The sequence below is a fragment of the Urtica dioica genome, chromosome 4, assembly GCF_054948205.1.
Source record: "Urtica dioica subsp. dioica isolate 48M chromosome 4, U.dioica_male_clone48M_v1_H2, whole genome shotgun sequence".
NCBI classification, from domain to species: domain Eukaryota; kingdom Viridiplantae; phylum Streptophyta; class Magnoliopsida; order Rosales; family Urticaceae; genus Urtica; species Urtica dioica.
Window position 1 is genome coordinate 3,425,877 of NC_142759.1, and position 21,268 is coordinate 3,447,144.

The 21,268-nt window shown below is 31.4% G+C and overlaps 2 long non-coding RNA genes and 1 other non-coding gene across 5 annotated transcripts; all 3 read right to left on the reverse strand.

Moving 5' to 3' along the window:
• Positions 1 to 12,497: 12,497 nt before the first annotated feature.
• Positions 12,498 to 12,570, reverse strand: TRNAA-CGC (transfer RNA alanine (anticodon CGC)). The gene has a single exon. It is a non-coding gene; the product is annotated as a tRNA-Ala (tRNA).
• A 1,528-nt stretch (positions 12,571 to 14,098) lies between these two features.
• On the reverse strand, positions 14,099 to 15,571 carry LOC149399361 (uncharacterized). The gene is made up of 3 exons (XR_016296754.1): positions 15,033 to 15,571; positions 14,855 to 14,924; positions 14,099 to 14,778 (listed from the first exon to the last, which is right to left on the reverse strand). It is a non-coding gene; the product is annotated as an uncharacterized LOC149399361 (long non-coding RNA).
• Positions 15,572 to 15,590: 19 nt separating this feature from the next.
• LOC149399362 (uncharacterized) lies at positions 15,591 to 18,890 on the reverse strand. Of its 3 annotated transcripts, XR_016296751.1 has the most exons (10): positions 18,640 to 18,890; positions 18,480 to 18,539; positions 18,253 to 18,381; positions 17,958 to 18,118; positions 17,309 to 17,443; positions 17,071 to 17,225; positions 16,792 to 16,894; positions 16,456 to 16,621; positions 16,222 to 16,329; positions 15,591 to 15,898 (listed from the first exon to the last, which is right to left on the reverse strand). It is a non-coding gene; the product is annotated as an uncharacterized LOC149399362 (long non-coding RNA). The 3 variants fall into 3 exon arrangements; XR_016296752.1 differs by lacking the exon at positions 17,309 to 17,443; XR_016296753.1 differs by lacking the exons at positions 15,591 to 15,898; positions 16,222 to 16,329; positions 16,456 to 16,621; positions 16,792 to 16,894 and adding an exon at positions 16,955 to 16,980.
• Positions 18,891 to 21,268: the final 2,378 nt, after the last annotated feature.

Genomic DNA, 21,268 nt, shown 5'->3' on the forward strand with positions numbered 1-21,268 from the left:
TACTTATACCGAAATTATATTTTAAAAACAAAGCAAAGTCAAACATTTGACGTACCAAAATGGTGATTTTTGTTGCCTAATATTCAAATTTCAACATAGTTTCCTGAAGATCGTAGGAGCATACTAATTATCATCAACATGTACTTCGAATCACTATTCACATTAACTATCATAAAGATCGTAGGAGCATACTAATTATCGTTCATCTTTCAATATGTATATTTTTTTTTTTACTTCAACCACCCATCATCAAGAATTTCATTAAAACTTTCATTAACTTAAATTTAAATAACTTAAAAAAAAATTATAGTTATGTTTGTTTGACTGTTAAAAGTGTCGATCAAAATATATTTTACTATTACGATTAATTTTTATGTTGAAATTTGAGAAGGGGCAATCGGAGTTCACAAATAATCAAAAGAAATCGATGTTTTTACTCTTGCTATTTTATTTCAAACCGTCAAAACTAGATCAACTGATTGTTAAAAAAAATTGAAAAACATGCATTGAGGTACAAAAAAATGATAGCTAAACGGTAATATATAGCGATACCCAACCAATTAACCTTTACTTAATATAAAAACTTGAAAGTTACAATAATTAATATATAAATTAAAATTAATGTCTGTTTAGTGTGTTTCAGTTTAAATAGCCACTATATTTAAAGTTCAAATAGTTCTATTCAAATTTGTAATCAAAATAATATGATAACAAAAAACAAGGGCGATTAGCCTATATATCATTTTAGTTTTGGCATTAGCATAATGATCAATGTTTATGAAATTGCGATATTTGGCCATGAGTAGTTAAAATGACTTTTTTTTATGTTTATGAAATTACAATATTTGGCCTTGAAAAATTTAATACCATATGTTATTTATCAATTTTACTCTTAATTTTTACATCTTTCATTTATAATAATATTCTAATAACAAGGAATTCCAATTTGGAATCCCAAAATTATTCGGAAATTAATGGCGACGACTAAATAATAAATATAAAAATTGAAAATTAATCCAAGAAGTCGTACCAATTCAATGATTTACCTAACAATACTTGCATATATATGCACTAAGTAAGTGCAATTAGTGTAGGGTTTGATACCTTTTTAGTGTATTGTACATTGTTAAAGTATCATGGGGTTCCATCTTAAAATCAATTAGCAATGAGAGGAGTAACCCATGATCTTTATAAGAAGCACAAAGGATACATTCACAGTCGATGTGAGACTTCCTGATACACCACCCTCACGTCCAGGATTGAACAACTGGTGCGTGAAGTTTGTAGAAACGGGTGGTCCAACATCGAGAATGGGTTTGGCTCTGATACCATGTAAAAATAAGTAGCACACGAATATGGAATTGATTGCTATGTTTATTATTGATTCAGCCTTGAATATATATAGGCATATATGTACAACAGATTACACGAAATAATAGGAAACTAATTAACATAATAAACGCTACTAACAAATTAGCGTGATATACAAACTGATAGCAGATTATTAGGAAACTAATTAGGTACATATATGGTGGAGTGAATATCGCTCAATAGGTATCAGGAAGTCCCACATCGACTGGGAATGTATCATTTGTGCTTCTTATAAATATCATGGGTTACTCCTATCATTGCCAATTGGTTTTAAGATGGAACCCCAGGAAACAATGATGTTTTTGTAAACAAAACGAAAAACCTCTTAGCTTCTTCCTTTTCAATTAAGGACCTTGGTCGTCTCCGGTATTTCCTTGGCATCGAAGTTTCTCGTTCCAAAAAGGGTATATTTCCATGTCAACAAAAATATACACTTCATATTCTCACTGACTCCGGGCTGATTGGTTCGCGTCCCTCTTTATTCCCGATGGAACAAAATCTCAAACTTCGCCCCACTGACGAAACTCCCCTTCCGGACCCATCCATCTTCCCTCGCCTCATTGGTCGTCTCTTATACCAGACCGTCACTCGTCCGGACATTCAATTTGCTGTCAATACACTCAGTCAATTTATGCAACAACCCCACTCTGTTCATCTTGATGCGGCACACCGCGTGCTTCGCTGCTTAAAAGGTACTATAGGCCATGGAATTCTCCTCCCTGCCTCTAGTAGCCTCTCTCTTGTCGGGTATTCTGATTCTGATTGGGCGGGATGTCCTAATACTCGCAGTTCCACAACAAGATACCTCACTATGCTCGGCTCAAGCCCTATTTCTTGGAAGACCAAGAAACAACCAATGGTTTCACATTCTTCTGCTGAGGCCGAGTATCGTGCTCTTGCTGCCCTTACATCTGAACTTCAGTGGCTTCAGTCTCTCATGTCGGAACTTGGCTTTCCCCAAACTCAACCCATCAATGTTCATTGCGACAACAAAGCTGCAATTCACATTTATGAGAATCCCGTGTTTCATGAACGTACGAAACACATTGAAATTGATTGTCATTTTGTTCGTGTGAAGATATTATCTGGACTTATTTCGCCATCTTATTTACGTTCTTTCGATCAACTTGCTGACATCTTCACCAAGTCACTTGGTGCCCAGACACTACACCGTCTACTACACAAGTTGGGCGTCTTCGATATCTCTCCACCAGCTCCACCTTGAGAGGGGGGGGGGGGGGGGGGGAGGGGGATGAGGGTATTGAGCGATATTCACTCCACCATATACGTACCTAATTAGTTTCCTAATAATCTGCTATCAGTTTGTATATCACGTTAATTTGTTAGTAGCGTTTATTATGTTAATTAGTTTCCTATTATTTTGTGTAATCTGTTGTACATATATGCCTGTATATATTCAAGGCTGAATCAATAATAAACATAGCAATCAATTTCATATTCGTGTGTTACTTATTTGTACATACATTTATTACTATATAAACAAATAAAAAATTGATAAAGTTTCATTTGTTAAAATCTGAATGTTTTGAAACTTTACATTTTTTTTTCTTGCTTTGTTCTCTATTTTTGTTCATCATACGAAGTTTATAATACATTTTAATTTTAAATTGTTTTTGTGTGTTATATCTGACATGCTGTCTGACATAAATATGGGCATTGCAATTCCGTTAGAACAACCTTTTACCATCCTTACCGGAAGGAAACTTTGGGCCGTTAAGGACCAGAAATCTCAGATGTCTAAAACAAGATTTTTCTTTCCAAAGCCAAAAGTCATTGGTTCTAAGAAAGAAATAACAAAACTCATCAATTAATGATAAAAATTAAGCATAAAAAAAATCATCAGTTCTTCGCGGTGCAAGGACACGGAAAATATGTACGTTCTGGGTAATTTTATCCTATTCACTGAAAAATATAAAAACAGACCCGAAATATATATATTTTTTTTAAAAACGCTTACGGACACTCCGTTTTATATTCACATAACTAGAAACGCCGGTTCCGGTCCCCATGCAATCAAAAGTTCTATGAAAGTTACACTGGGCGGTCTTGACCAAAGTTTTTAATTCAAAAGCACATATAGAGACATATTTAAATATAGTTGTGCCATTTTCTATTTTATTTCATTTCTATTTAACTAAAAGAAAAATAATGCAATATCTAAAAATTTAGAGCATCTCCAACAACAATATTAAAATTGGAGTTAAAATTACACTATTTCGATAAAATTTTAGTAGCAATGTTTTTTTTTCTAATCCAACTACAACATCAAATTTCACAATAAACATATTATTTTCAAATATTATATTATTAAACCTATTAAAAATAAAATAAATATTTTGATAGTTTATCAAATAGAAACGCCTTTGAACTACAATATAAAATATTTTTAAAAGTACAATAAATTTTTTATGTGGATATAGTACCTACACTATAATTGGTGTGTCTTTTACCGTGTGATTGAAGTAAATATAGTGTTAAATTTGGTGTTTGAAGTGTGATTTTATATGCTCTAAAAACATTTTCAACCCACGTTATTTTGGTGTTAGACTTGACACATAGTGTGGGTTGTGCTTCAACCTGGCAATCGGACGGTACCGGAAGGGCCGTTTCCGACGAATCATATTTCCGACGTCGACGAATCATAAACAATCGGAAGTTCTTCCTCCCGATAAGTACCGTTCCGAAAAGCCAGCATGAGTTGTGCTCCAATCTACATTATATTTTTTAGCGTTGCTATTTAGCCCGAGTACGAATTTGAACGATCCATACACTTTTTGACACATGACACCTTTTAAAACACTTTTTGGTGTTTAATGCTTTTGGGTGGGGCTCGTGTGAAATCGTGACTCGTGCTACAAAGCATTTCCGTATATTTTTACATCGAATTGATGTATAAAATGGTGTGGTGACTAGTATAACAACAAATTTGGTATGAGTTTGTTCACCCACACCAAATTGAAGCAACAAATTGTAATTGCAAATTCATCCCCTAAAAAAATTATATTTTTTACCCTATTTAAATAATTTGTAAAAATAAATACTTATCAATAATTAAAAAAGGAGTAAATAAGATAACATTCATAAAATACATAACATTAATTAAACACAATACATATAAAATAAAATACACATTCAATATACGAATAATAATACAAATAAAATCTAAATATTTAATTTTACTTATGAAATGCAATGTTTATGTAATCTTTATTTTATGAATTTAATCTAAAAAAAATTATTTTTTAGGGTGATTTTTTATATTAATTTTGTAGTATTAACATAATATTTAGTATTATTATAAAATCATACTATATTGTTGATATAGAAAAATAATTTAAAATTTAATAAGATTATTATAGACATAATAAATTAATAGAAGAGTTAATATGCAATTGATAATTAATAGAGTGGTTAATATGCAATTGATATGAAATGATATTGAAAAGAATAAAAAGAGAATATTTTTTTTGAGATTTAGTGTTGTGTGTTAGAGATGAAAACACTTTTTTATGTGACAATTGCACTTATTTGGTGTAAAAGTTACATTAATTTTGTGTTATGAGTTGGAGATGGTCTAAGGCTCTAAGCCGGATGAAGAGGTATATTGTTTAAGAAGAATTTATAAAATGAAAAAAATGGCCATTTATTTGTGTGTAACTCAAACATATTGCAACGTCACCGGGAAAACTGGGAACAATAAGCCTGATCATCAGGTGATTATTCTCTCTGAAATTTTTAACTTTTTTTCCCCAGCTTTCACGGCAAGTGATTTTGTACAAAGCAATGCCCTCTAAATATCAAACATAAACTACACTTATGATAAACATGTTCGGTGAATTCGCCACCCACCATTTATTACACCATGTTTTATTTATTATTAATAATTTATTCTTTTACAAAATAACATTGGATTATATATGTATATATATATATATATGTGTGTGTGTGTGTGTGTGTGTGTTAGGGACACAGCTAATATGGACTTCTTTTATGCAGATAAAAATTATAATAATTAAACAACAATAAAGAAAATAAAACTCAATCTTGTTTGAGACAAGTGGCAAGATCAATTCTCCTCCTACCGATCGAATCTCACAAACAGTATTGCCTATATTTATTTAATTACGAGGTGTATATAAAGTAACATTTATAATTGCCCATGTTCAAAAGAAATTAATCCTCACATTTTTTCATAAAGTATCATTTTCATTCTCATTTTTAACATTCATAATTGCTCTCGTTCTCTCTAAAACTCTCTACATGTATCTCAAACTCTCTTATTTTTTTCTTCTTTCGAAATCTCTCAATTTATACAAAAACTTGATGATGCGACAATTTAGTAATAATAGGAGTGACTAATTTCCAATTTTTTTTTTTTTACAAATATGTCATGTGAAGTGTATTTTATATGGATTTGACCACGGCGAAATATTTGAATATATTTTATGCTTCTTCATTTTGTGACGTTTTGTACAGAAGTCTTTGTTAAAGCTTTGTGCAAATGTGTTTCTTAGGCGATCTTATGTGTTCACCGCGATGAACAATGCAATTTTTCTTTAAATTGTCTGGTTATTTTGCACAATGATTTTAAGTAACCGTAGTTCTAACCTCCTTCAAATGGGTTCTCACGCTAATTTTTCAAAATTGCTCTGCAAATACAAAGCCTCGTGAATGGGAGTATTCGTGATGATTTTAAAATTTGCCGCGTAAATCACTCCAAATTCTACGATTATTGCGTTTTTAAACGTTTACATTTATACAACGATTATTGAGGAACCGTTGTCAAGTACACATAATCCACTATTTTGGTGTAGTGAAATTTGCTAAATTTTTCTAGTCTTTGCTTTCAATTTTTTTATTTTTTTATATCTATTTTCGCTGCCTTCAAGCTATATCAATGTCATCAACGCTCAAGTTACGCCCTCCATTGAAATCGGATTAGTTAATGAAGAGATCAAAGTTTTTGTTGTACTTTATTTTTATATAGATTTGAGTTTTTGCTTATTCTTAGGGGTTGTTATGTTTATTCTCATTTGTTAGTTAAGATATGCTTAAACTTTGGCGGTGTTTCTTTCTGGATGGGGTTGGTCCCTCCGAACATTGTAAGCTTGGTTTTGGCCAATTTGCCGTTATGATTATGAATGGAGTCATTGTGGTTGATTTTTTAAAAAAATTATATATGCTGCTCAAGATAAATAAAAATGAAAATAAATAGTAAGCTTATAGGAAATACCATAAAATATCACGGGTTTTTTTCTAGTAACGAAGTTGAACATCAACATTTGTCAACGCATTATTAATTTCAATTTTTTTGTTCACTGTCACCACAAATAACTGTTCAGATGGTAAGATATATATATATATATATATATATATAATATATATATATATATATATGAGCTTTGTTTTATTTATTTTACATATACACACACATATATATAGATATATATGTAGTATAAATTTGATTCGTCTCCATCAGTAGTCAAAGTGTTATTATACGCATGTCTAAAAAAATATTCAAGTCCATATAAAAGAAAAGTATAAATGATCGATATACAATAAAACAGCTAAGGTAAGGGGAAAAAAAAAGTAACTACATACAAATACAATCGGTGTGTATATAATAATATATTCAGTTCGTATGAATAAGATCCTTTTCTCCGGAATTAAAGTAAAAATGTAGGATTACGTCAAAGCTATTTTAAATTTCTGATTGTTAACTAATGTGATAACATAAGTACAAGACTAAGTGGTTTTTATTCAGGAAAAATTTGATGTATTGACCTAATTCCACTAAGATTGTCGCTTTAATGGAACGATCACCAATTCTAGATATATTTTATATTTGTAGCTCCATATAATTGTAGACGTAGTCTATCTTAAATTTTAATTATATATGGTATTTATAAATAAATATATCTGAACATGATTTTTATTCGATTTGGTTCACAATTATATGAATGATTGAAAGAAAATGAGAAAATATATATATTATCATCATTGCGTAGTCATGTTCATCCACTTTTGACTAATTGGATGTCACAGAGTTGAGAATGTATACCCAAAACATTCAAAATAATGGATACAGATCAAAACTAACTTTATATATATATATATATATATATATATATATATATATGTATATATATATATATATATATAGAGAGAGAGAGAGAGAGAGAGAGAGAGAGAGAGAGAGAGAGAGAGAGAGAGGGAGAGATCTCACAAGCAAATTTACTTTGTTTCAGTTATATATAAATAACTATGAATATATAATCATAACCAAACTTTGACAATATATCTAATATAAAATGTATGCATATATAAACAAGTTGCATATCTTGGTGACTTGGTTGTACAACTACTACGTCCTTTCTAAACGGCATGTGACATCACACGTGGTGAACCCAGACAAAGAGAATGTGCAATCACAACATGTAATAATATATATATACACACACACACATATCACTTAAACTATACGTCTCTTTGTTTGTTTCATGAGTTAATTTTTGTATAGTTGTGAATTGTGAAACGAGAGTAAAATATAACAGGAAAGAAACGAGATCATATAGAGAAAACATGATCACTAGTCACTACGTACATCTATATATTGTATATACAGGTAACATATCAAGTCGCCACGTCGCGAACACGTGGCAGTATTCAGCAATTATCATACCCATGATAATATTTTAGGCATATAGAATATAGAGTATCTGAGTATGTGTACAAGTACAGCGTAAATCTTGAAAGATTATGATATGTGTAACGTAGCTCTTTATATATTGATCACACCAGATCTCACATCAATAATTACACAAAATTATTAAAGTATATGGGTCGTAGTTGCTATTATTAGCGACCATAATGATTTTCTATGTAATTATTTGTCTACACAAATTCCCTGCTTTTTTTCGTGATATATACCCACTATTGTATTTCATTTCCCCTCCTTGAGAAGAATATCACGTAATAATGTTAAATTTTCCACTCTGCAGAAAAGACGAACAACATCTCGATAGAGAAACAATTCAATATGATAAGAATAAAAAAGCGACTAATTATTGGAATACAAAGGAACTTCATCGTAATTATGAAAAATTATACGTTATAAATCTAATTTAAATTATTGCTATGCGTTCCTCTTCTTAGTTTGATTTTTCTAATTGATAATAGAATGGCTCTTTAAAATAAATGTATAGCAATTGTACGGTGATTATCAATTGATAAATTTAACATCGGCGTAAATTATTTGTTTGATTTATATTTATATTTGATTAGTATAATAACATCAAATTGTAAATAGAATGTCTCTTGAAAATGAGCTGGACGGTGAAAACGCGATGTAAATAACACATATCAATGGTCCCAAAAAGTGCACATAACCTTTCCTCCTTTTTTTTTTTTTTTTTTTAAATTTAATTAAATAAATAAATATAAAGAAAAAAGAGAAACAAAAAGAGCAGACGATCCTAATCATCGTTCTTATCTTTGGCTTATTATTATAAATATTATTATTCAATTCGGGTTGGGGGGTCCCACACAACTCGTGTAATACAATCACTGCTTTTTTGACCTTTGACCGAGAGGCACGTGCGCAGCATCTCATCGTTCAAAATATTGGCTCGATGATTTCGGTGACGCACGTGCATTTCCTCTCTCCGACAACCACATCTACACAAATAATTATGTCTTTTTATATTATATTATACCATTTTTTCATTTCTTTTATTACTTTAACACATGTTACTATTCCGTTATGTTACTAAACATTTGTTAACTATTTCTCATTTTTCCGTCCACATACTAAATTGACTAATTGATCCTTAGACTTTGCACGTTGATGGTATGAATTCGATGGGCTTAGTCATTTTTTTTTTCTTTTCTTTTCTCGTGTGGAAACACTTGTTAAATCCGGGCCTGAAGAAAGGTATTGTGTGCTTAACTATCATAAAAGGCCATAAAACACGTGGAAAAAATCGGTGTTACCAAATCCACTAGGCGTTCATATTAGATTTGTAACAAAGACAAAGTTCAAATGCACATCTTATAGAATTTCACATAATACTGGATATATAATATTAAGTTATAAGTGTAAATGCTCTTAGAGTCGTTAGATTTAGCTATGCAATCAACGGCTGCGAATAGTCTCATAGTCACAGTATTAATACATTGTAACAAACTCTGATAATTCAGTTTTGATCAATAGACTCAATACAAAGTCAAAACTAAATCTCTCTCTCTCACTATCCCTCTCAAATCTGTTATACTCTGCTTCTTGATATATAATATTACGTCATGATATAAGACAGCTTTATATTATAGAATTTCAAGTGTATAAAAGTAGATAAATAGTATTACAATCATTTTGACAATGAGCGGTTGAATAGTTTAGCTAAAACACGTTTCCGTAACAAGCATGGACGCAAAAAAGTTTGTTCTTTGCTAAAGTTGGTAATATGGTTCGACATCATCGCTAATATTAATTGGTGGACTATCATTTTCACACATACAAAGGCTTAATCGGATATATAGTTTTAGTCTAAAACTATGTTTTCTTACTTTATGAATGCCTCTTCTAATTAATTTTTCATCATACCCTCCCTATCACTTTGACTTAAACCACTCTATATCATACACTCAATTTCAGTTAATTTGATTAGTAATTTCCCTCGTATCGGAAAAATAGACAAAAAAAAAACATTTTTGTTGCGTTAAATAATTTCCGTTCAAATTAAAATATTACCATGAAGCAATTTATATGCAATTGAAATTCCACGAAATTAAGCCGATTAAGCAAGCCACAAAAAGAGTCGCCTAAAAGCCACCGAGACCTAGCTAAATGCAGGACTGAAGCCACTCAAGATTAGCCGAAACATCACCCTATCCCAAAATCAGGGATAAACTTTTAAAATGCAATGATGCCCAAGCAAGAACCATCCAATAATTGACATCCCAAAATCAAGTAACAATTCATAATCTTTTTGATGAAAGCTTGTGCGCCTAAAGTTCTGAGAGATCTCCGGTCGAAAAACACACAATACTAAAAATAAGAATAAGCTGACTAGAAACTATTACGACACTTTTATTATGCTTAATCGATAGTATTTAGATGTTCGTAAGATAAAATTTTGACGCTTATTGCGATGTTATTCCGATGCCTTTGTGATGTTACTACAATGCTTTTATGACACTTTGTGAAATAAATATGACACTTTTTCCACATAAATATGTATTATGATGTCGTTTAGACACTACTTGGACAACATTTTGATGTTGTTAGTACACTTCATCAATCAAGATAAGATTTAAAAAAAAAAAAATCTCATTTATCTTGATAAAATCAAAAAGAAAAATGAAAGATAACATAAAAAAATGTTGGTCTTAATAGATTGTAGAAATCTATAAAAAAAAAAAAACATTACGATTATAGAATTCATTTTAAAAGATTTAAATTGTGATAGTCGATTATCAATATATTACTTGTTTTTATATCACTTTTTTTGTGAGCAAAAAAATATTATCAATATATTACGATAAATCGTCAATAATAATTATATGATTGATAAAAAACAAGTGATAGCGAAGGAGAAAAAAACGAGAAGAAGCGTGGTGGGGATTATTTTAATATCCTGGGCTCAGAAATATGAAGCTGTCATGTAGGTTTAAGTATGAACTTTCTGAGGATATTAACCGGTGTGAAAAGAAATAGAATCAAAGTAGTTGGAAAACTGAGACAGTGAGATTATATGAGTGTTAAAATCTGTACAAATAAAATGATATCATTGAGCGTGGAAAATAACGTGTGACGTAGGACCAGGCCTATAAGATATTGTTTACTTCTCAGCCTAGGTTTTACAGTTACAGCCATGCACACACACGCCCATTGGTTTTTGGCTTTTTGCCCTTTTATTTTGGCGTCGTCTATTTATGAATTATGACATTGTTATCAATTTCTTACTTCAAAACCCTCGCCTGTTAGCTATTACTATCTGATCACCCTCGACAATATAAGAATTATATAAAATAGATGCCATATTTATTATATTGTTGATCCTAATTAATGACACTTTTTATATGGTTTTCCTGATTTTACTGATTTAAATCTCTTCACTGTAAATATATATATATATATATATCAACTTTCTATGATAAACATGTTTTTCTAATTTTAGTAAATTAAGTATGTACTAGAAAGTACTAGGAAACATTATATATATATGTAAATCAACTTTCTATGATAAACATGTTTTTCTAATTTTAGTAAATTAAGTATGTACTAGAAAGCACTAGGAAACATAAAGACATCTATGGAACCTGAATATATGAATACGGTGCTTCTACGAATCCATCTATTTATTAAAAGCAAATAACTTGTATGAATCGGAAATGTCGTAATTTTATATATTTTGAGTGATTTCTATCGTAACAGACTAGTTTATTGTCTTCCTTTCCAGTTAAGTTATTCCAAGCAGATATTGTTGACTTCTTTAACATCTTAATTTATTGACGTAGCATTTCCTGTCCAACATAGCAATATAATTTTTTTTTTCTTTTCTTCGAAAGCACTGGACCAGGCTCTAAATCGAAGAGTGAAATTGGGCTAAATTGTTTATTCAAAAGGCCCAACGAAATTAGCCCAAGAAAGATTTATCCCTTTTCGTTTGATTTCTAACTGATGATTACAGTAATAAACAATGGCTATTTTAAATCATTTTACACATAGTATCTTTTAAATTAGACAAGGTTATATATTTCTCTACAAGAGATAAATTTAATGTAGTAAACAAATTTTGCAGAAGAACCGATGAATTTTAAAAATACATGGTCGCATATATACTTTTAATGGAAAACTGTAATTTAAAAAAAGTGGGATTTGAAGTATAGTATTTATTCATAGGCTTTAGTAATATTTAATCTTATTATTTGTTTGTAGTAAGTATAATATTCCTCACACTGACCGAAGAAGGTGAGGATGTATAAAGGTTTCACAGATCACGGAGGAGATTTATCTCTATCCTTCCTAAAAGTGTGATACGATGAATCAGTTTATTTAATGTAACGAGAAATAAAATAAAAAAAATAATAATTAAAAAAGGAGATGGAGGTGCGGGGAATCGAACCCCGTGCCTCTCGCATGCGAAGCGAGCGCTCTACCATATGAGCTACACCCCCTTGCTGAAGAAACTCCACAAACAAATTATTTTACTAGAATTTCTTTCATCTTCTTGAGAGTTATGGATATGTTTCAGACAAATTGACAAATCTTTTAGCTATTACATAACCTTAGATCGTTAGTCTCTTGACTAATATTCACACACACACGCGCGCACACACAGAGAGAGAGATTATAAATTGTTTTTTTAGTTGATGAATGCTCACGTTCACTATGTGTATGTGAAGTTACAAAATGCATTCGAAGCGTTTTTCATTTTATTTATTTTTTTTTTTTTGTAAGTTTGGGAAAAAAATTTGTACCCTAAACCCTATGAAGCTTCACTGTTCCCTGTGATTGGTTTTGGGCGTTCACCATAAAAGCAAAGAAATAAGAATCAGACACAATAACATATGAGGTTTTGCATATCCTAACAGACACAATAACGAGCCATGAAAAAGATTCAACAAAAGACCCCGTTTGTAAATTTTGAAATGCCGTCTCTTCGTATATTGATAATAAGAACTCACTGAGTCAATTCGACCACCAGGTTTTATTAATTTGCAAATTCTTTCTCTGGAATTAGCACAATTTGCAGAATTAGAAGCCTTTGCACAATTTGGGTTTAGGGTTTAGGGTTTTTTTGACATTTTTGTCAATAAAATTTATGTATATCAATAAATTTGTAAAGATTCTATTTTTTTTTTTTTTTAAGATTTATCGATTTTTTTGTCAATAATTTTTTTGAATGTCAATAAATCTTCAAAGATTGATTTTGGGACTGTACCTAATTTGGTGAAGAAAATAGAGATTAGTCAGTTTTGAGCAAGTTCACTTAGAATAATCAAGGTACTGTAATACAAAACTAAGGCTACAAAAATAATTACACAGTCTTAATAGTATAAAATCCTTAATGGCACATTGGTTTTTTCCCAGAACACCGAATTAACTTATAAATAAATTGTAAGCAAAAAATCCCTACATAAGTTCCTATAAAAAGTATCAGACCCAAGCACGAATGTAAAACAAACTCCTCATATGTTTTCTACCATATAGGATAAAGATACCCACAAAAGATATATCAGTAATCAGTTTGTGAAAATAAGTACATAAAAGTTGCTTTATTCTAAGCATAAGATGGTCCGAAACTCCGAATTGACTTTAATAAACAAAATAACAAAGTGCGTGGTCAACAGAAAATCTAAAATACGCACGTAAAACACAACAAAAACTCAGATTAAAGTCATACCGTTTACTGCAAGGACTAAAGACAGAAAGAAAAAAAAAGTAAGCAGAGAAGAAAGCACATACAAAAAAAAAAAAAAAAAAAAAGCAATAACAAGAACCTAAACAAAAGTAACATTCTGAAGTAATACATAAAAAAAAAATACAACAGAAGTTTGACATTATTTTTTTTTTTTTACCAAAAGACGTGAACGATCTCAACACAAAAATGTTAAGGTACACAAAATTAACAGCCATAATGATGCAGAACAAGTAAATGAAACAACAACAAAAAAGAGTAGAGTCAAAACTGATTAGGTCACAGATGATACAAAAATACAGTACTTTAAGGTTATATACATCAGATTTAATAAACAAAAAGTTGAATAACAGGTAAATAAGAACATAACAGCGTAAAGACAGCGTAAAGAAGTCGAAACAATCAACAAGGCAACATCGAGAAAAAAAATTGGCGGGACTCATTGACCAACAAAGCCTAAAAAGATACCTAGACTACAATATCAAAGTAAGGTATTAGATATATAAAAGCAAAACTAAAAAGTCCATTTCCAATTTAAAAAAAAACACTACACAGTCCATCACAAACACATATGGTATAAAAACATCCCCACAACATCTAAAAGACGCTCATAACCGTAAAGGACGACAAGGACAAAACACTAAAGCCTCCGAAGCCAATTCTAGATGTTCATCTTATCTGTAAGACAAAAAGCCATTTGAGAACTAGCTCCACGACGAGCAAAAATTCTCTACTAAAATTTACTTAACGAGTCCAATTTAGAGATATAGGTCTGTGATCTCATCCTCTGTAAATGCGAGTACGATTCTCTAATCTGATGTAACAAACATATCAAGTACGGATTTTCATTAGATAATTGATAGATAAAAAAATGACAAATGTGCCACTATATGAAACTCCATCGACTTCGACACCGAGACACTGACATCAGGATTCGCAGTTCCATACTAAACACAATTTCTTCCTGCATCCAGTTCCATCACAGCACAAATTTAGATCTTAAACAGATTGATTAATTGGATCGTGTCATTTATACTCACCTGAGTATGAGCCCCTCGAGAAACAAGGTTGACATGCAAGGATGACATCAGAGCTTGCGTAATTCCATAACTACGTTGATAAGTGAGATTTGTGTTCAACCAAAAATATGTCTTGCGAAATTTTACATTTAAAAGATATAAATGAAAAATCTTTGTTTTAGTAACCTGGATTCCTTACCTGTGCGCACCACCACAGCGACATAGTATCTGATAGTCACAAGAAAGATTTTATTTCTAATATTCCTGTTGCTTGCTACTCAACTCAACCCGCATCATAAAAGTTTCGTTTTTGGAGGTAACTCTTTCATGGCATCCTTTTTCACTCCCGCGGAATCAGCAATGAGTTTAAACACTTTAGACTATGTCGAATTTCATGCTCAGAACTACAAGATCTGATTGTTACAAGTTCATAAGGTTTTCAGAAAGCCCTTTTTTATACCACAAAATAAAAGGTTAAAACTTTTCAGCCTGACAAAATTTAGCATGTATCAAGTGAGGACTTGAGACCAAATTATCAAATTCTATCCTAATATTTATGAAAAACAAGACAAGATCTACTTCTAAGTCTGATTTTATATCCGTTCCTCTTGTTTTATATCGAGCAAATGATATCGGATCAGATAGATATCTCTTCAACACAACATAGGTCATTGAAAGGATCTCGGAGACCCACCAAAGCACGAAAGCCAGGATCTGTCAGAAAATGGATTCCTATTCGAAGAGTGCATAACCGTCAATTTGGGATCCGATTCGGGATTTTCCTTGGGAGGTCGAACTTTTATTTAGTGTGTTAAATAAAAAACAGTTATGTTTCCAAAAGAGTCCTTTCACAGGTTCTCAAATAAATGAAAGTCTTGCGGATAGGAAATATCGGTCTTTGCCTCTTATTTTAGGTCTTGGATTAGGTTCTAATAGTCTTGTTCTAATGCTCCTATTTCATATCATTGTTTTTTTTCTTTCCCCTATTGTATTGACAGCCCGCATTTCTTTTCACAAAGTGGTAGAGTCCTTGAATTCCTCCTGAAACTCCGCCAAACTCCCAAACTGTAACACAATAAACATTAAATACTGAATAGAGGAGTTCAGATAAATCTAATCTCAAAACCAATAGCAAAGCAACCAATATAATTCAATTTATAAAACATCTTGGCACTCACCATCAAGGAAGTTAATGAGCATAAATAGTTCATCAAGATTGTTCAAAAAGCAAGTCGATCAATATAACATGAGTAAATTTGGGTAAATAATTTGATGTATGCAATAAGCAATAAATTTGTTTAGAACATCTGTAATCAAAACAAGACAAAGAACTGATTCATAACAGCCAAGATGAATTGAGCATAGAATATTAGCACAGGGTAACAAACCTGGAGTGGAGTTCCAGTCGAAAGCACATGAAGATTACTAGAGTATAGCTTCAATGATGAAAATAGCTTTGAATCCTTGAACTTGAGATGAGCACCTTCATCCACAATCTACATTTAGATCTAATCATTGAGCTGGAGCCCAAAATAAATATAGTCCAGCAATCATGAAGGATTTAAAAAAAGAAAAAGAAAAAAAAAGACCCAGCAATCATGAGAGATGGTACAAGGTATTACCTTGCTTTCCCACTTTATAGGTTTTAGTCAGGCCGAGTCCAGGTTTATCATCTTGTATAATGTTAAGAGATATCATCGAGTTTGATTCGTTCTTGCTTGCTATCACTGACCCGAGCAGATTTCTTCAGCTTCAGCTTCTTGGGAGTTCTTGGCAAACAGTGCGAGCCTGTGAAGCACCAACATACATGCCAAGCAGCAGAAAACATTATAAATAAATAAATCAATCAAACATTATATACATTTTATATTGTAAATAAAATATAAAAATGTAATGCTCTGTATTGTTTTCCCTGGAACTAAACAAGATAATAAGAAGAGGCCCAAGGTCAAGTTTACATGTGGTCAAAGAGGAAGCACGCAGCGGGGAAATTGTCACCAAAGGACTTGTTGGAGCAGAAGATGGGAAGTTCATTCTAGAAAGTTCGGGAAAAGCATAAACCTGCAAGAACAATCCAGTCAACAGACGTCCACTCGGTTTGGCAATGGAAATAACAACTCCAATGAGGAACTCTCTCTCTCTGGCCCCTGAACATAAGTATTCACAACACTCAAAATTGAAACTTAATCCAAAAATCATTCACAACTAGGAGCCATGTGAATTTACTGTATAATTACCATGAGCGGTGCGAATAAGAAAAGCCTTTGCACTTAATATAATACTGGTTCACCAAAATCTGAGTCGACCAAAGCTTTGAAGTGTCACTGTCATCAGCCGCAGTGGGTCACATTTCACAACCCAGTATCTCATCAATTTCATTCAAAGGACTAACCTGAAAATAGTAATCAATAAAAAAAAAAATCATCATGAATCGGAAAATAGCATGCGAACGACGACGTGATTGAGCATTCATACGCATTCAGGGCATCTCCATTTTCCAGGATTCTCAGCTTTCAGTGGCAAAATCAAGCATTTGGAATGGTACATGTAATACGTGTCACATGAACAAAGAATTTCGCCTTCTCCACAGGATTGACATAAATCCTCTGTCTGTTCAAATTCAGACCACATGAAAGACTTAACAAAAGCACTATAGATGGAAAATTGAAAAGAAAAACAAATGATATCACAAGACATGAAGCAATGTAAACAATAATCTAGGGTTTAGGCGTGAGTTAAGGTTCATGAGCTCAATCTTACTGCACTGGAAACATTTCACATAAAATAAAAAAACAGATGATTAAGTTCAAATTCAAACCACAGAAAAAGACCAAACAAAACTATTTATGTAAAAATTGAAAAGACATAAGCAATATTAACACTAATTAAGGGATTAGGCATGAATTAGGATTCATGATCTCAATCTTAATGCAATGGAAAACATTTCAGATAAAATAAAAAATAGATAAATCCGAAACAAGTACTAAGTAAGCACCACAATTGATCAATCGAATTAATAGATATTGTGAAATCTGACTGTATCATCTCAAACCATCTTTTCTAATACACAACCCAGCTTAGAAGCACAAAAAGAAAAAGCCAAGGAAAATAAAAGGGTACTCACTAGTTATAGCTTTCTTTGTTCGACAATATGATGATTCAAATCTCTTCGCCTTGTGTTTCTCCTTTCTCCTCGTCCTTTACAGACCAACATCGGAAGGTTAAGTGGCTGTTATTCGAATTCAAGACCGGACTGACTTCACGAAGCAGTCAACTGCAAACAATCTATAATAACGCCACTTTAAGAAAGCCATGCAAATGATCAACAAAACTCGTAACAAATAAATTGCAAAGAGAAAATCAAACTAGACTAACAAAAACCAAAAAGGAAAATAAAAATAAATAAATGAAAAAGAAACCTTGAATCGGGGATTTTCTTCAACTTGACCGCATTCGCAGAGCTTTACGATCAGAAGCCACGGTCCCTACGTTGTCTCCTTCGATGTGTTGATTAATGTCTGTGTATGCCGTCTTCGCGCCATCATTTTCTGCACACCAAACAAATACAAACATGAGAGAGAGAGAGAGAGAGAGAGAGAGAGATTAGGTGTTTCCATGGATTCTAGAAAATAAATTACTCGATTACCATATATCCCGCTGAAGCACTCAAACGCACATATTTGAGGTAGACTTGTTGTCATCCGTCCTGTAAAATTAATACACATTTAATTACATCAAATCGAAACAAAAATAGAAACCAAAAAAAAAAAAAAAACTCGGGACCAAAAATTAAAATGGTCCTAAACCAGAAACAGATTCCTTGTTGAAGATTCTGACTCCCTTATCCGCTCCTCTGCCGCTGCCAAATTGCTCGTTCATGTTCCTCTCACACTCATTTTTGTCTTAACTTTGAAGGGTTATTGTCTCGATTTCTAGTTTTTTGGCTCTAAATGCATGCTTTATCCCCACCAATCCATAAGATTGAAATCCAGTCAAGAAAAGACATAAAGATAGAGATTAACACTCGAGACATAGTTGCATTGAAGACGATGATACCTCGACATAACGGGATTATAATCGTTACTTCGCACCCTCATTAACGGCTATCGTTTTTTTGTTGTTGACCTTCTTGGCGACTTGACTATCACTTGTTAAATATTTTTTACATTTAAAAAAAAAAAAAATCGGACACTGATTTAATACATTCACACACTTTCTTCGCAAACTTTATTTCTTTGAGTTCAATATATAGAACTTATCTTTTTAGTTCTTCAAGCACAAAAAAGAGAGTATAATACATAGTTTGCAAAGAAATGACAATTTGTATAATCTTAACGATAAACAAACCAAGTAAGAAACTACAACAAACAAATAATATTGTCCAACAAACTGCTTAGTATTCATTTTAAGACATTAGTTGAAAATTTGAATTTTTTTTTTAAGGGACTCATTTATAAATGGGAAAATATCAAGAGTATCCCTTGTGTTTAATCGAAATGCGATCTTTATCCCCTCTATTTTTAGAAATATCAGACATATCCCTCATGTTTAATATAAATGACATATACATCCCCTAAAAAATGTTATATTACAAATATCACCATTTTTCGTTTATTTTTTACAAAACATAATTTGAAATCCCCTAAATACCCTTAATGAAATAATTTTTTATCTTCTATTCTATATACAAAAAAATTAAATTAAAAAATTTATTTATAAAAAGTTTTTGTTTTTTTTTTATAAAGAGAGATTTTGATTTTTTTTCAATAAAATAGTAAATAAATATTTATTCTATTAAGGGTATTTTGAGGAGTTCAAATTATTTTTTTTGTAAAAAATAAACGAAAATTGTGATATTTGTAATATAAATTTTTTTTAGGGGAGGTATATGTCATTTATATTAAACTGAAGGGATATGTCTGATATTTCTAGAATTATTTCTAGAAATAGAGGGGATAAATCTCGCATTTCGATTAAACATGAGGGATACTCTAGATATTTTACCTTTATAAATTGCAAATGAGGAAAAAGTGTAATATTTTTTTTTTTTTGGAAGATATTTAAGCTTGTCCACTTCACAGGAAAACCCAATTTGAGCAAGCAGATATTTCAAAGTTGTCTTCCAATCCCGTATGAAATGAAACAAAATATATAAAGTAGATCCAAAGTTGAATTAGTTGTCTAATAAATACCATGGTAATAAAAGATTGTGTAATAGTTCACAAAATCCGAGGAAGATTGTGTCCAAAACAAAACCCAAACCTGCATTTATTGTCGAAGCCCAACTCTAATTAGGCCCATCTTATCCCCATTAGGCCAGGCTCAAGCCCAGTCTATGGTCACTAGATGAGCTGGGCTTCTTTACCAAGACGGTCTTGCCGGGGTTTTTGGATAATGACACGTGGCGTCTGGTCATTAAATGTTTGACCATCAATATAATCTAATTCTGGAAGTTGGTTGAAAGAAAATGATTTATTAAGATGGTTAACAAAAAGAAAAAAATTGTACTTCCTTCTTTTTAATTTCTGAAACACAAATACTTTTTAGAGTAAAATAAATTAGTTAGATGCAGTGTACGTGACAATAATTATTCACTCATATTTGCTTATGCGCTGCAATACACGCAAATTTAAATTTTTAAAACATGCTTATAATGATTCTACACGTAACATACACATATAAATATGTACTTTGCTCAATATTATATGTCAATGATCATCACATTTAATGAATAAATTAAAGAGTTGTGTCATCACTTTGAAACAAAACGGTATCCCAAAGAATTTTTTGAAGGATATTCTTATGTAGTAAATTAATTAGGAGTCTTATATACATTGTATTAATCAACCAGATCACGATTTAATAAATAAATATGCTCTTTGAATTTTCTTATGGTTCCCTTACAATATAGCATCGAGGTAATTGGTCCTTGGAAGCAAGAAATATAGATGTCAATGGCAAAAGACATGCTCTTTTATAAAAGGTCAAACAAGCATATTCCTTGAGGACTTACAATTTGTGCAGTGTCATGCATCAATAAACTATCAATAATTAATATCCCCAATTAAATTAATAATTTTTTGCTTACCAAATTATATTCATCAATAAGCTCTTATTAGTTACAAAAAGAAAAACACGATCAACCAGTTAGATGACCGTACTCTTGCTTCTTTCATGTTTGAAAACAGATGTGTTACGTTATGTTGATATATTAAGGTGGTATAATCTAGATATGAGTTTAGTATAAATTATGTAGAGGTATATATTTTATTATAGGGTATACAACTAAAAGTATTATACATTACATGTATTTACATTGAAACCCCTATATGATACCTCCCCTCTTCTTTTGTTTTTCCCCTCTATTTTTACTTCATATGAAAAAAAAAAAAAAAATTATATATGTCCCACGTTGATTTTCTCCCACCAAGACAG